General features: G+C 39.6%; 1 protein-coding gene and 1 non-coding gene across 3 annotated transcripts in view; one reads left to right on the forward strand and one right to left on the reverse strand.

Annotated features, from left to right (window-relative positions):
• Nucleotides 1-14,199, reverse strand: part of TRIM24 (tripartite motif containing 24) — a 125,431-nt gene that overhangs the window by 96,068 nt on the left and 15,164 nt on the right. The gene's annotated exons all lie outside the window — the stretch shown is intronic.
• LOC126951866 (small nucleolar RNA U13) lies at nucleotides 6,535-6,638 on the forward strand. The gene has a single exon (XR_007724709.1). It is a non-coding gene; the product is annotated as a small nucleolar RNA U13 (small nucleolar RNA).

Below are 14,199 nucleotides of genomic sequence, written 5' to 3' on the forward strand. Positions count from 1 at the left end.
TAGAAAGCAAAAAAAAGCAGGGGTTGCCATCCTAGTCTCTGATTAAACAGACTTTAAACCAACAAAGATCAAAAGAGAAGAAGGTCATTACATAATGGTAAAGGGATCAATTCAACAAGAAGAGCTAACTATGCTAAATATATATGCACCCAATACAGGAGCACCCAGATTCACAAAGCAAGTCCATAGAGACCTACAAAGAAACTTAGACTCCCACACAATAATAAAGGGAGAATTTAACACTCCACTGTCAATATTAGACAGATCAATGAGACAGAAGGTTAACAAGCATATCCAAGACCTCAGCTCTGCACCAAGCAGACCTAATAGACATCTACAGAACTCTCCACCCCAAATCAACAGAATATACATTCTTCTCAATACCACATCACACTTATTCCAAAATTGACCACATAGTCGAAAGTAAAGCACTCCTCAGCAAATGTAAAAGAACAGAAATCACAACAAACTGTCTCTCAGACCACAGTGCAATCAAACTAGAACTCAGGATTAAGAAACTCACTCAAAACCACACAACTACATGGAAACTGAAAAACCTGCTCCTGAATGACTACTGGGTACATAACGAAATGAAGGCAGAAATAAAGATGTTCTTTGAAACCAATGAGAACAAAGACACAACGTACCAGAATCTCTGGGACACATTTAAAGCAGTGTGTACAGGGAAATTTATAGCACTAAATGCCCACAAGAGAAAGCAGGAAAGACCTAAAATCAACACCCTAACATCACAATTAAAGGAACTAGAGAAGCAAGAGCAAACAAATTCAAAAGCTAGCAGAAGGCAAGAAATAACTAAGATCAGAGCAGAACTGAAGGAGACAGAGACACAAAAAACCCTTCAAAAAAAAAAAAATCAATGAATCCAGGAGCTGGTTTTTTGAAAAGATCAACAAAATAGACCGCTAGCAAGACTAACAAGAAAAGAGAGAAGAATCAAATAGATGCAATAAAAAAATGATAAAGCGGATATCACCACTGATCCCACAGAAATACAAACTACTATCAGGGAATACTATAAACACCTCTAAGCAAACAAGCTAGAAAATCTAGAAGAAATGAATAAATTCCTGGACACATACACCCTCCCGAGACTAAACCAGGAAGAAGTTGAATCCCTGAATAGACCAATAACAGGCTCTTAACTTGAGGCAATAATTAATAGCCTACCAACCAAAAAAAGTCCAGGACCAGATGGATTCACAGCCAAATTTTACCAGAGGTACAAAAAGGAGCTGGTACCATTGCATCTGAAACTATTCCAATCAATAGAAAAAGAATCCTACCTAACTCATTTTATAAGGCCAGCATCATACTGATACTAAAGCCTGGCAAAGACACAGCAAAAAAAGAGAATTTTAGACCAATATCCCTGATGAACATCAATGCGAAAATCCTCAATAAAATACTGGCAAACTGAATCCAGCAGCACATCAAAAAGCTTATCCACCAAGATCAAGTCGGCTTCATCCCTCGGATGCAAGGCTGGTTCAACATATGCATACCGATAAACGTAATCCATCACATAAACAGAACCAAAGACAAAAACCACATGATTATCTTAATAGATGCAGAAAAGGCCTTTGACAAAATTCAACAGTCCTTCATGCTAAAAACTCTCAATAAACTAGGTATTGATGGAATGTATCTCAAAATAACAAATGATGGAATGTATCTATTTATGACAAACCCACAGCCAATATCATACTTAATGGGCAAAAACTGGAAGCATTCCCTTTGAAAACTGGCACAAGACAGGGATGCCCCCTCTCACCACTCCTATTCAACATAGTGTTGGAAGTTCTGGCCACGGCAATCAGGGAAGAGAAAGAAATAAAGGGTATTCAATTAGGAAAAGAGGAAGTCAAATTGTCCCTGTTTGCAGATGACATGATTGTATACTTAGAAAACTCCATCGTCTCAGCCCCAAATCTCTTTAAACTGATAAGCAACTTCAGCAAAGTCTCAGGATACAAAATCAATGTGCAAAAATCACAAGCATTCCTATACACCAATAACAGACAAACAGAGCGCCAAATCATGAGTGAACTCCCATTCACAATTGCTTCAAAGAGAATAAAATACCTAGGAATCCAACTTAAAAGGGATATGAAGGACCTCTTCAAGAAGAACTACAAACCAGTGCTCAATGAAACAAAAGAGGACACAAACAAATGGAAGAACATTCCATGCTCATGGATAGGAAGAATCAATATTGTGAAAATGGCCATACTGCCCAAGGTAATTTATAGATTCAATGCCATCCCCATCAAGTTACCAATGACTTTCTTCACAGAACTGGAAAAAACTACTTTAAAGTTCATATGGAACCAAAAAAGAGCCTGCATTGACAAGACAATCCTAAGCAAAAAGAACAAAGCTGGAGACATCACACTACCTGACTTCAAACTATACTACTACAAGGCTACGGTAACCAAAACAGCATGGTACTGGTACCAAAACAGAGATATAGACCAGTGGAACAGAACAGAGGCCTCAGAAATAACATTACACATCTACAACCATCTGATCTTTGACAAACCTGACAAAAACAAGAAATGGGGAAAGGATTCCCTATTCAATAAACAGTGCTGGAAAACTGGCTAGCCATACATAGAAAGCTGAAACTCGATCCCTTCCTTATATCTTACACAAAAATTAATTCAAGATGGATTACAGACTTAAATCTTAGACCTAAAACTGTAAATACCCTAGAAGAAAACCTAGGCAATACCATTCAGGACAAAGACATGGGCAAGGACTTCATGACTAAAACACCAAAAGCAATGGCAACAAAAGCCAAAATAGACAAATGGGATCTAATTAAACTAAAGAACTCCTGCTCAGCAAAAGAAACTGCCATCAGAGTGAACAGGCAACCTACAGAATGGGAGAAAATTTTTGCAATCTACCCATCTGACAAAGGGCTAATATCCAGAATCTACAAAGAACTTAAATTTACAAGAAAAAAATCAAACCCCATCAAAAAGTGGGCAAAGGATATGAACAGACACTTTTCAAAAGAAAACATTTATGCAGCCAACAGACACATGAAAAATGTTCATTGTCACTGGTCATCAAAGAAATACAAATCAAAACCACAATGAGATACCATCTCACACCAGTTAGAATGACGATCATGAAAAAGTCAGGAAACAGCAGGTGCTGGAGAGGATGTAGAGAAACAGGAACGCTTTTACACTGTGGGTAGGAGTGTAAACTAGTTCAACCATTGTGGAAGACAGTGTGGAGATTCCTCAAGGATCTAGAACTAGAAATACCATTTGACCCAGTCATCCCATTACTGGGTATATACCCAAAGGAGTATAAATCACGCTACCATAAAGACACACACACAGGTATGTTTATTGTGGCACTATTCACAATAGCAAAGACTTGGAACCAACCCAAATGTCCATCAATGATAGACTGGATTAAGAAAATGTGGCACACATACACCATGGAATACTTTGCAGCCATTAAAAAAAGGATGAGTTCATGTCCTTTGTAGGGACATGGATGAAGCTGGAAACCTTAATTCTGAGTAAAAAACCACAAGGACAGAAAACCAAACACCCCATGTTCTCACTCATAGGTGGGAACTGATCAATGAGAACACCTGGACACAGGGCGGGGAACACCACACACCGGGGCCTGTCGTGGGATGAGGGGATGGGGGAGGGATAGCATTAAGAGAAATACCTAATATAAATGACAAGTTAATGGGTGCAGCAAACCAACATGACGCATGTATACATATGTAACAAACCTGCACATTGTAAAGTATAATTTAAAAAAAAAAAAAAAGTAGTTCTGCTCAGGATGATGAAAAAGTTCTGGAAACAGTAGTGAAAGTTACAGAACACTATGAATGTACTTAATACCACAGAATTATATATTTCAATATGATTAAAGTAGTACATTTTACGTTATATTTTACTGTAAAAAAAAAAAAGTACTCAAAACTTTGACAAGGCATAGTAAAATATACCCAAATAGAAGAAAATTAATAAAATGAAATAGAACTATTAATGTATTTTTTCAAAGAAACCAGTAAAATTGAAAATCCATATTGAGGAAAGAGAAAGAAATAGGGAAGACCTATAAAATCAGCACCAGAAATGAAAAAGAAAATTTCATAACTTTAGATGATACAAAGAATTACCAAGGTTAGTATCAACTAACTGTATCAATAAAATTGAAAATTTATATAAAATGTACAAATTCCTAGAAAAAAAAGAAACTGTCTACCATAGTCTCTCAAGTAGAAGAGTCCTGTAGATAAACCTTTAAGAAAACTGAATCCAGAGTTAAAATCTTCCCACAAAGAAAGGCCCAGTCCCTGACTGCTACCATATATTCAAGAAATACTTTAATTTCAATCTTACACAAATTCCTTCAGAGAAATGAAGTAAGTAGCACACTGTAATCCATTTTATGAAGTTCGCCTAACTCTACAAGAAAACTCATAAGGGAAGTATTACGAAGAAAAACCACAGGCTAAGGTAATTCATAAACATAAAAGCAATAAACAAAGTATTAGCAAACCAAATCCTACAGCACTAAGTAGACTTCTGCCTAGGAAAGTAAGGTTATTTTCTATTAGAAAATCAATTCTTAGAACTCACCACCTAACAGATTAAAGGAAAAATTATGCTTTCACTAGATACAGAAGAAAAAGTATATTTAAAAGAAAAATCTAAGGCCGGGTGTGGTGGCTCATGCCTATAATCCCAGTACTCTGAGGGTAGGAGTTCCAGACCAGTCTGACCAACATGGTGAAACCCCATCTCTACTAAAAACACAAAATTAGCCAGGCGTGGTGGCGCATGCCTGTAATCCCAGCTACTTGGGAGGCTGAGGCAGGAGAATCACTTGAACCCGGGAGGCGGAGGCTGCAGTGAGATGAGATCACGCCACTGCACTCCAGCCTGGGCAACAAGAGCGAAACTCCGTCTCCAAAAAAAAAAAAAAAATCTATAATAAAACAGACAGACACACACACACACACACACACACACACACACACACACACACACACACACGCCTCTGTGAATATTAGGAAATAAATGGGGAGGTATATGGCCTAGAATTGAGGTTCAATATTAGGTACTACCTTGATTCTGGCAAAATTGGGAGGACCTTGAACAGCCTAACCACAAGTTCTCCTTCCCACTCTACTTTCACAGACAGGGTCCCTTAACCAAATACTCTTTATCAAAGCAACCAGGCACAATTTCTGCTTATGCTTAAATATTGAGTTTCAGTTCCTTGCCAGCCTATAGAGTTATTCAAACAAGCCAGGGGCACCCCTGATTTCATGATAATACATAAAAAGGCTACCTCCTAAAGTCCCTGTTTGTTCACTCCATCCCAAGTGCAACCATCATGTGGCCCCCCTGGCAATGTAGTGTCCTCCCCAGGGCTATATAAGTCTATGTGACTAATAAACTGTTGTCAATTTCATCTGTCCGGTGTCAGATGTTATGTACTGGGCCAACCTCATAACCCTAGGGCAGGAATCCCTCCCTCACCAATGGGAGTATCTATACACTTATAAAAGATCTACATAATATCCTACAGCAAACTTCCTATTTAATGGTGTAATGTTGAAGCTTCCTTTCTGAGATCAGGAATAAGATAAAGATATCCACTGGCTTGATTTTTATTCACCAATGGAGAGTTCAGGCAGCATGATAAAGCAAGAAAAATAAAAGGCATAAAGATTGGAAATAATAAACATTGTCATTATTCACAGATGATAGTATTAGATACAAAAGAAGCCAAACAAAGCTACAGAGAAGTTACTAGAATTAGAAAGATTTAACAAGGTTATTGGAAAAAAAACTTTTTAAACACATTTGGGGCCGGGCACAGAAGCTAATGCCTAGGATCCCAGCACTTTGGGAGACCAAGAGGAGTGTAGGGATTTGAGGCCAGAGGAGTATAGGGATTTGAGACCAGCCTGGGCAACAAAGTGAGACCCCCCCCCCACCTCTACAAAAATGTGCAAAAATTAGCTGAGCATAGTGGTACATGCCTGTAGTCCCAGCTACTCGAGAGGATGAGGTGGGAAGATGACTTGAGCCCAGGAGGTTGAGGCTGCAGTGAGCCATGATTGTGTCACTGTACTTCAGCCTGTATGACAGAGTGAGACCATGGCTCAAAAAAACAAAAACAAATTAAGATATAAAACATATTCAGGCCAGGCATGGTGGCCAAAAGCTCTCAGCATTTTGGGAGGCCAAAGTGAAAGGATCGCTTAAGTCCAGGAGTTTAAGACCCACCTGGGCAACATAGTGAGACACCATTGCTACAAAAAATAATAAAAAGGAAAAAACCCCCACACATTTGTATTTATATTTACCAGGAACAAAAAGGTAGAATGAAGTTAAAATGGAGTATTATTTACAGTAGCATCATAACCTATCGAGTACCTAGAAAAACTTTAAGAGAAGACATACAAAATCCCAACGGGAATAATTATACTTAAGTCACTGAAGAAAGCATAAGATCCTTTTGTGGTTCATAAGCATGATGATCAGGTTTTCAGGCACATGTGTGCAATGTGCCTCCTTCAAACTTTGTTAGGATGCTAGCACGCTACCCATCTGACTTAAAGGAAAAAAATTAAGAAGCATAATAATATTCTCCCCAAACTGATTTATCAATTTCTCATAATCCCAATTAATAGCCTATCAAGTTTTTTGTGAAACATGATACGTGGATTCTTATGGATGGGATAATTCAACTAGCTAAAAAATAATTAGAAGATGCCTCCAAAAAATAATTACAGGTATTGGTGAGGGGTTACATAAGGACTTGCTTTGCCAGCTATCAAAAACTATTGTAAAGAGAATGTGGGCCAGGCAGAGGTTCATGCCTATAATCCCAAGACCAACCGAGACAGGAGGACAGCTTGAGGTCAGGAGTATAAGACCAAATTGGGTAACATAGCAAGACCCTTTCTCTAAAAGGAAAAAAAAAGTGTGGCCCTAGTGCAGGTAGTAACAAATATATCAACAGATCAAAACTGCCTGAGAAAGAGAAATCAGACTGCTAAGAAAGAAACAGACTCACGCATACATAATTTATAAGCATGGCGGTGTAGAGCACTGGGAAAAGAATGGTACTATTTTCCACTAATGGGGCTTGGACAGCAGGTAAAAAGTGAAACTGGACTGCAACCTCACCATACATACAAATCAACTGCAGATGAAACGAAAACCCAAATGTGAAAGAAAAACTATAGAGCTTTTAAAAGAATTTTTTTTTTTTTTTTTTGGAGACAGGGTCTTGCTCTGTTACTCAGGCTGGAGTGCTGTGGTATGATCAAGGCTCACTGCAGCCCTGGGTCCTCCTGGGTCCAAGCCATCCTCCCACATTAGCCTCTCAAGTAGTTGGGATCACAGGCTTGTGCCACCATGCCTGGCTCGTTTATTTTTTTTGTTGTTGATTTATTTTTTTGAGACAAGGTCTCCCTATGTTGCCCACACTAGTCTCAAACTCCTGGGCTCAAGTGATCCTCCCACAGTACTGGGATTACAGGTGTGAGCTACCTACCGTGCCCGGCCCAGAAAGATTCGTAAAACAAGAGTACTTACCACAGAGATTCACACAATTCAAAAATTCAAATTCGAAAACTAAAGGACCCTATAAAAAAGGCAAATAGAATGGAAGAAGATAGCGAGAATATAAAATAACTCCTATTAAAATTAAAATAGCCAGACATGGTGGCACATACTTGTCATCCCAGATATTCGGGAGGCTGAGGCAGAAGGATTGCTTGAGCCCAGGAGCCTGAGACCAGCCTGAACAACACAGCAAGATCAAGTCTCATAAAAAAATAGTAATAACTTGGGAGGCCAAGGCAGGTGGATCACCTGAGGTCGGGAGTTTGAGACTAGCCTGACCAATATGGAGAAACCCCGTCCGTCTCTACTAAAAATACAAAATTAGCCAGGCGTGGAGGCTAAGGCAGGAGAATCGCTTGAACCTGGGAGTCAGAGGTTGCAGTGAGCCGAGATCGCGCCATTGCACTCCAGCCTGGGCAACAAGAGCGAAACTCTGTCTTAAAAATAACATTTTTAAAAATGAAAAACAAAAAGTTTAAATAACCCAACAAAAAGAAAAAATAGGAGAGACTCAAACAAGTGCTTCACAATAGCTGAAATCCAAATGATGGATATGAAAAGTGCTCAACCTAAGTGGTACTTAGGAAAAGCTTCTCAGATCCCAATAAGTTAACAGGAAACACCCACAAGATTGCCAAAAAATAAAAAGACTGATAATACAAAATGTTAGTGAACATCTACATCTCAGCCAACAGGAACACACATGAACTGCTGGTGGGTATATGAGAGTCGGTAAAAGTTAACTTGAGCGTTCATCTTCTCTATGATCAGGAATTCTGCTTTACGGTGTATTAAAAACAAAACAAAACAAAACACCAAAACCTCAGGACTCACATATATAAACAGCAGGAAATACAAGAATGTTAATAGCTTCATTGCTTTAAAAAGAGCAAAAGCAAGCAACATTTCCAATACACAGCAACAGAATGGAAAAATTAATTGTGGCATATTTGTGCAAAGTATTACATAGCATTAAAAGTGAATAAACTATAGCTATATGCAACAACATGGATGATGCCTTCAATGTTAAATGAAGATAGGAAGAAATAAAATACACCAGCACCATTCCTTTCACACAAAGTCCCAAAACAGACAAAGCTAGGTTACAGCATTTACTATAAAGTAAATGAAGGAATTGTTAACATAAAAGTGGGGCAGGCCAAGTGCAGTGCCTCACGCCTGTAATCCCAACACTTTGGGAGACTGAGGTAGTAGGATTGCTTGAAATCAGGAGTTCAAGACCAGCCTGGGTAACACGATGAGACCTAATCACTACAAAAAAAAAATTTAAGAACTTATTCATGGCCCAGGCATGGTGGCTCACTCCTGTAATCCTAGCACTTTGGGAGGCCAAAGCAGGTGGATCACCCGAGGTCAGGAGTTCAAGACCAGCCTGGCCAACATGGCAAAACCCTGTCTCTACTAAAAATACAAAAATTAGCCGGACGTGTTGATGTGTGCCTGTAATCCCAGCTACTTGGGAGACTGAGGTTGGAGAATCGCTCAAAGTTGGGGGGTGGAAGTTGCAGTGAGCTGAGATTGCACCATTGCACTCCAGCCTGGGCAACAAGAGCAAAACTCTGTCTCAAAAACAATAAATTAAATTAAATTAAATTAAATTAAATTAAATTAAAAAATGCCAGGCGTGGTGGCACGCCTGTAATCCCAGCACTTTGTGAGGCCAAGGCAGGCAGATCACCTGAGATCGGGAGTTCGAGACCAGCCTGACCAACAGGGAGAAACCCCGTCTCTACTAAAAAATACAAAATTAGCCAGGCATGGTGACACATGACTTTTATCCCAACTATTTGGGAGGCTGAGGCAGGAGAATCGCTTGAACCCGGGAGGTGGAGATTGCAGTGAGCCGAGATCGCGACATTGCACTTCAGCCTGGGCAACAAGAGCAAAACTCCATCTCATTCAGGCATGGTTGCACACACCCATAGTCCTAGCTACTCAGGAGGCTACAGCTGGAGGATCATTTGAACCCAGGAGATAAAGGCTGCAGGGAGCCATGATTGCACCATTACACTCTGGCCTAGGCAACAAAGCAAGACCCTGTCAAAAAGAAGAAAAAGTTGGACAACCGGTTACCTTCTAAGGGAGAGGGAAGGAGTGATAAAAATATAGCAGACAAGGAACTTTTGGGGTTACTGGCAATGTGTGTTTCTTGATCTAAGTGGTGGTTGCATAATTATTCACTTAATGTGTTAATTGTACATGTATTTCCCTCACACTTTTTGAAAAGCTTAAGCATCCTAAGTTTTCAGTTCATGGTGGGGAGACCTCTTCAACAAAAATGAGAAGGCACCCTAAGAGGTAGGAAGGACAATTAGGAAGCAGCTGAAATGGTCTTAGGAAATAAAGACGGCTTGAACTAAGGAAGAAAAAAAGAAGGCAACAGATTTCTGTGATGTAGAAAGGAGAATTGATAGAATTTGTTAAGGGAAGGTTCAAGTTTTTAAAAAGTCAAGGATGGAGCCTTAACTTTTAGTCTTTTTAATCCCTATTAAAATAATGAATTGGGCCGGGCGCGGTGGCTCACGCCTGTAATCCCAGCACTTTGGGAGGCCGAGGCGGGCGGATCACAAGGTCAGGAGATCGAGACCACGGTGAAACCCCGCCTCTACTAAAAATACAAAAAATTAGCCGGGCGCGGTGGCGGGCGCCTGTAGTCCCAGCTACTCAGGAGGCTGAGGAAGGAGAATGGCGTAAACCCAGGAGGCGGAGCTTGCAGTGAGCCGAGATCGCGCCACTGCACTCCAGCCTGGGCGACAGAGCGAGACTCCGTCTCAAAAAACAAAAAAAAAAAACAAAAAAATAAATAAATAAATAAAATAAAATAAAATAATGAATTGGGAGGCCACTATGCTGAGATGGCCACAGCACTCAGGTTCCTACTTAAGCAAAAAGAAACCAAACTCAAGGTGAACTTAAGCTTAACTAATCAGAAACCAACTAACCTCCAGTGACTTTATGAATGAGAAACTGCCAACTAGTCTCTAACTAGGTACTTTCTACTGTCTTGATGCCAAGAACATCTTATCAAAGTTTCCCTCTCCTACCCCTTCTGTGGAGCACTGAGCCACTTGCTCAACTGATACTGCTCATTCATGAATCCCTGAGTTCTAAAATAAACAAAAACTAGCCGAGTGTGGTGGCGTGCACCTGTAGTCCCAGCTGCTCAAGAGGCTGAGGTAGGAGGATCACTTCAGCCCAGGGGATAAAGTCTGAAGTAAGCTGTGTTTGCACTACTGCACTCTAGCCTGGGCCACAGAGTAAGACGGTGCCTCAAAATAAATAAATAAATAAATAAATAAATAAATAAATAAATAAATAAAAAAAGGGTTTTTACTATGCTGCTCAGGCTGTCTTGAACTCCTAGCCTCAAGCGATCCTCCTGCCTCGGCCTCCCGGCCACAGAGTAAGACAGTGCCTCAAAATAAATAAATAAATAAATAAATAAATAAATAAATAAATAAATTTTTAAAAAGGGTTTTTACTATGCTGCTCAGGCTGTCTTGAACTCCTAGCCTCAAGCGATCCTCCTGCCTCGGCCTCCCGGCGTGCTGGGATTACAGGCATGAACCACCATGCCCAGACCAAAATAACTTACCCTGACCTATAATATTAATCAATATACTTCTCAGTTTCCTTTAATTATGCTAGTACATAAACCAATTTCTTTTTAAATTACAACATTCCAAGATTTATAAACCACAAGAATTACCTGTCCCGCCTTACAGTGGAAAATGTAGATAAGCCCCCATCCAAAAATCTTTCCCTCCTTATCCTCCTGACATTTATTTCTCTTAGTATTCCAACGAATTTATAATTTTAGTTGGAAATCTGATAAATGAAACAAACATGTATTTAGATATTATGAACATTTAATAACATTCACAACTGAGCTGCAGAGCATAGTACGATATTTCCTTTCTCAAGCAATTTCATTTTCGAATTATCAATTGCCTGCATTTTAAAAATCTGTTTAGTTTTTAAGTATTTATCACTAAATCAGCAGCAAACTTTCCAACAAAACTGCAAACCCTTTTCAGTATGTTCAAATATATCAGCTAATCAAAGAGTTTTACATTTGTGCCCTGAAATGTATCCTTCTCCGAAATATGAAGTCCTTTTTCCAGCTCCAAACCTTTTCAAGCTTGCTGCAAGATGCCATCCTGGAGCTTTCCTTCATCATTATCCTGGGAATTCCTATGCCTAATGATATCACCACAAGTATCTGTTTGCTTTACGTCACATGAAATCTGAATAGTTTCAAAATACCAACAAAACCACTAAAAACACAACATTGAATGCAATATAAGATTTTTTTTGTCCTTACAATATAGCATACTAGGAATGCACAATCAATATTGTGATTTTAAAATCAGTTTCAAAAGTCCTTTACTATGTAGGTAAAACTATCTGGTTGATACAGAACAATGTTCATTTGTCTTGTTTGCTGGGGAAGCCAGGAGAGTTACTTACATTTGTTTAGTTACATAAAACATTTACATAGTTCCAAAGTCAATACTGTGAACCAGTTACATTTACAGAGGTCTAATTTTCTTCTCTAATTCCTTCCCAATTTTTTTGGCCCCACTAGCAGTCATTTTTAGTTATTTATTCTTCTGTTGTTTGTTTGTTTTTTTGAGATGAAGTCTCTGTTTGTCTCCCAGGCTGGAGTGCAGTGGCCTGATCTCTGCTCACTGCAACCACTGCCTCCTGGATTCAAGGAATTCTGCTCACTGCAACCTCTGCCTCTTGGATTCAAGGGATTCTGCTCACTGCAACCTCTGTCTCCAGGGTTCAAGCGATTCTCCTGCCTCAGCCTCCCAAAGTGTAGGATTACAGGTGTGAGCCACCATGCCTGGCCTCCATTGTTTATTTGTAAATATAAGCACATATTTTCTCTTTCTCTTATTGTCATGGAGATACTGTTGCTTTAGATCCTTTTAGTGGATAGAGCTAAGAAACACACACACACAGAGAGACACAAAGGGTAGCACATAATATGCTTTCTTCTGCACCTTGATTTCTACTCAATACATCATGGAATTCACTCCACAGCAGTACACATATCTTTTTCATTCCTTTTTTATATCTGCTCAGTGATATACCATGGTTTATTCCACCAGTCATTTATTGGTGGTCATATCAATCTTTCATTATTATCAACAGTGCTACAAACAAATAACCCTGTGCACGCCTCACTTTATTCTTTTGCATTTGAATCTCTGAGATACATTCCTAGAAGTGGAAATTGCTAGGTCAATGAGGAAATGCATTTGCATTTTACTAGATATTGCCAAATTCCCTTCCAGTTTTAGCATTCTGCATTCCCACCGGCAATATAATGGATTATCTTCCTTTCCTCAGTTTCACCCAAAAAGTATAATGCCAAAGTATAATGCTGTACCTATTTGGGGGGAATTTTTTTTTTTGAGGCGGAGTCTTGCTCTGTCGCCCAGGCTGGAGTGCAGTGGCGCAATCTCATCTCACTGCAACCTCCGCCTCCCACGTTCAAGCGATTCTCCTGCCTCAGCCTCCTGAGAAGCTGGGATTACAGGCAAGCATCACCACGCCCCGGCTAATTTTTGTATTTTTAGTAGAGACAGGGTTTCACTATGTTGATCAGGCTGGTCTCGAACTCCTGACCTCATGATCCACCCGCCTTGGCCTCCCAAACTGCTGGGATTACAGGCGTGAGCCACTGCGCCTGGCCTGGGAGAAATTTTTAAGAGTTTTCTTTGTACCTTAATAATCATCTTTCATGAGAATCCCATCTGCATTAACAAAAATGTATATTCTCTTATATGCAATAGATGACCCTAAGATCTACCTTTCAGTTGTGTTATTTAGGTCCTCAATAGCCTTACTGAAGTTTTTGTCCAGTTGATCTATCTTGAACTGAGATGGATTTTAGGTCTTCTATTATTAATATGTTCTTAAGTCTTAATGACTCTCCTGCTTTTTTTTTTTTTTTAAATGAAAGTTGTCACGAATATCCATGTCCCCAATAACGCATCTTCATTACAGACTGCACCTTGTAGCATTGTAATGTGTCCTACCTCTTTAATGATTTCTGGCCTGAATTTTACCTTGTGTAAAATAACTATAATAACCCCTTTTATTATATTTGTCTGTCCTATCTTTGCCCAGCCTCTTAATCTTTGAGTTTTTCGATTTTGCAGATGTATCTTTTATATAAAACACAGAGTTGGGCTAGGTGCAGTGGCTCATACCTATAATTCCAACACTTTGGGATGCTGAGGCGGGTGGATCACTTGAGGCTAGGTATTCGAGACCAGCCTGGCCAACATGGCAAAACGTCATCTCTACCAAGAATAGCAAAATTAGCTGGGTATGGTGCATCTCTCCTGTAGCACCAGCTGCTTGGGAGGCTGAGGCAGGAGAATCACCTGCACCCTGGAGGTTGCAGTGAGATCACACCAGTGCACTCTAGCCACGGCAAGAGAGTAAGACTCAGTCTCAAAACAGCAACAAAAGAAAACAAAACCACAGAGTTGGATTTTGCTAT

This window comes from Macaca thibetana, chromosome 3, assembly GCF_024542745.1.
Source record: "Macaca thibetana thibetana isolate TM-01 chromosome 3, ASM2454274v1, whole genome shotgun sequence".
NCBI lineage: Eukaryota > Metazoa > Chordata > Mammalia > Primates > Cercopithecidae > Macaca > Macaca thibetana.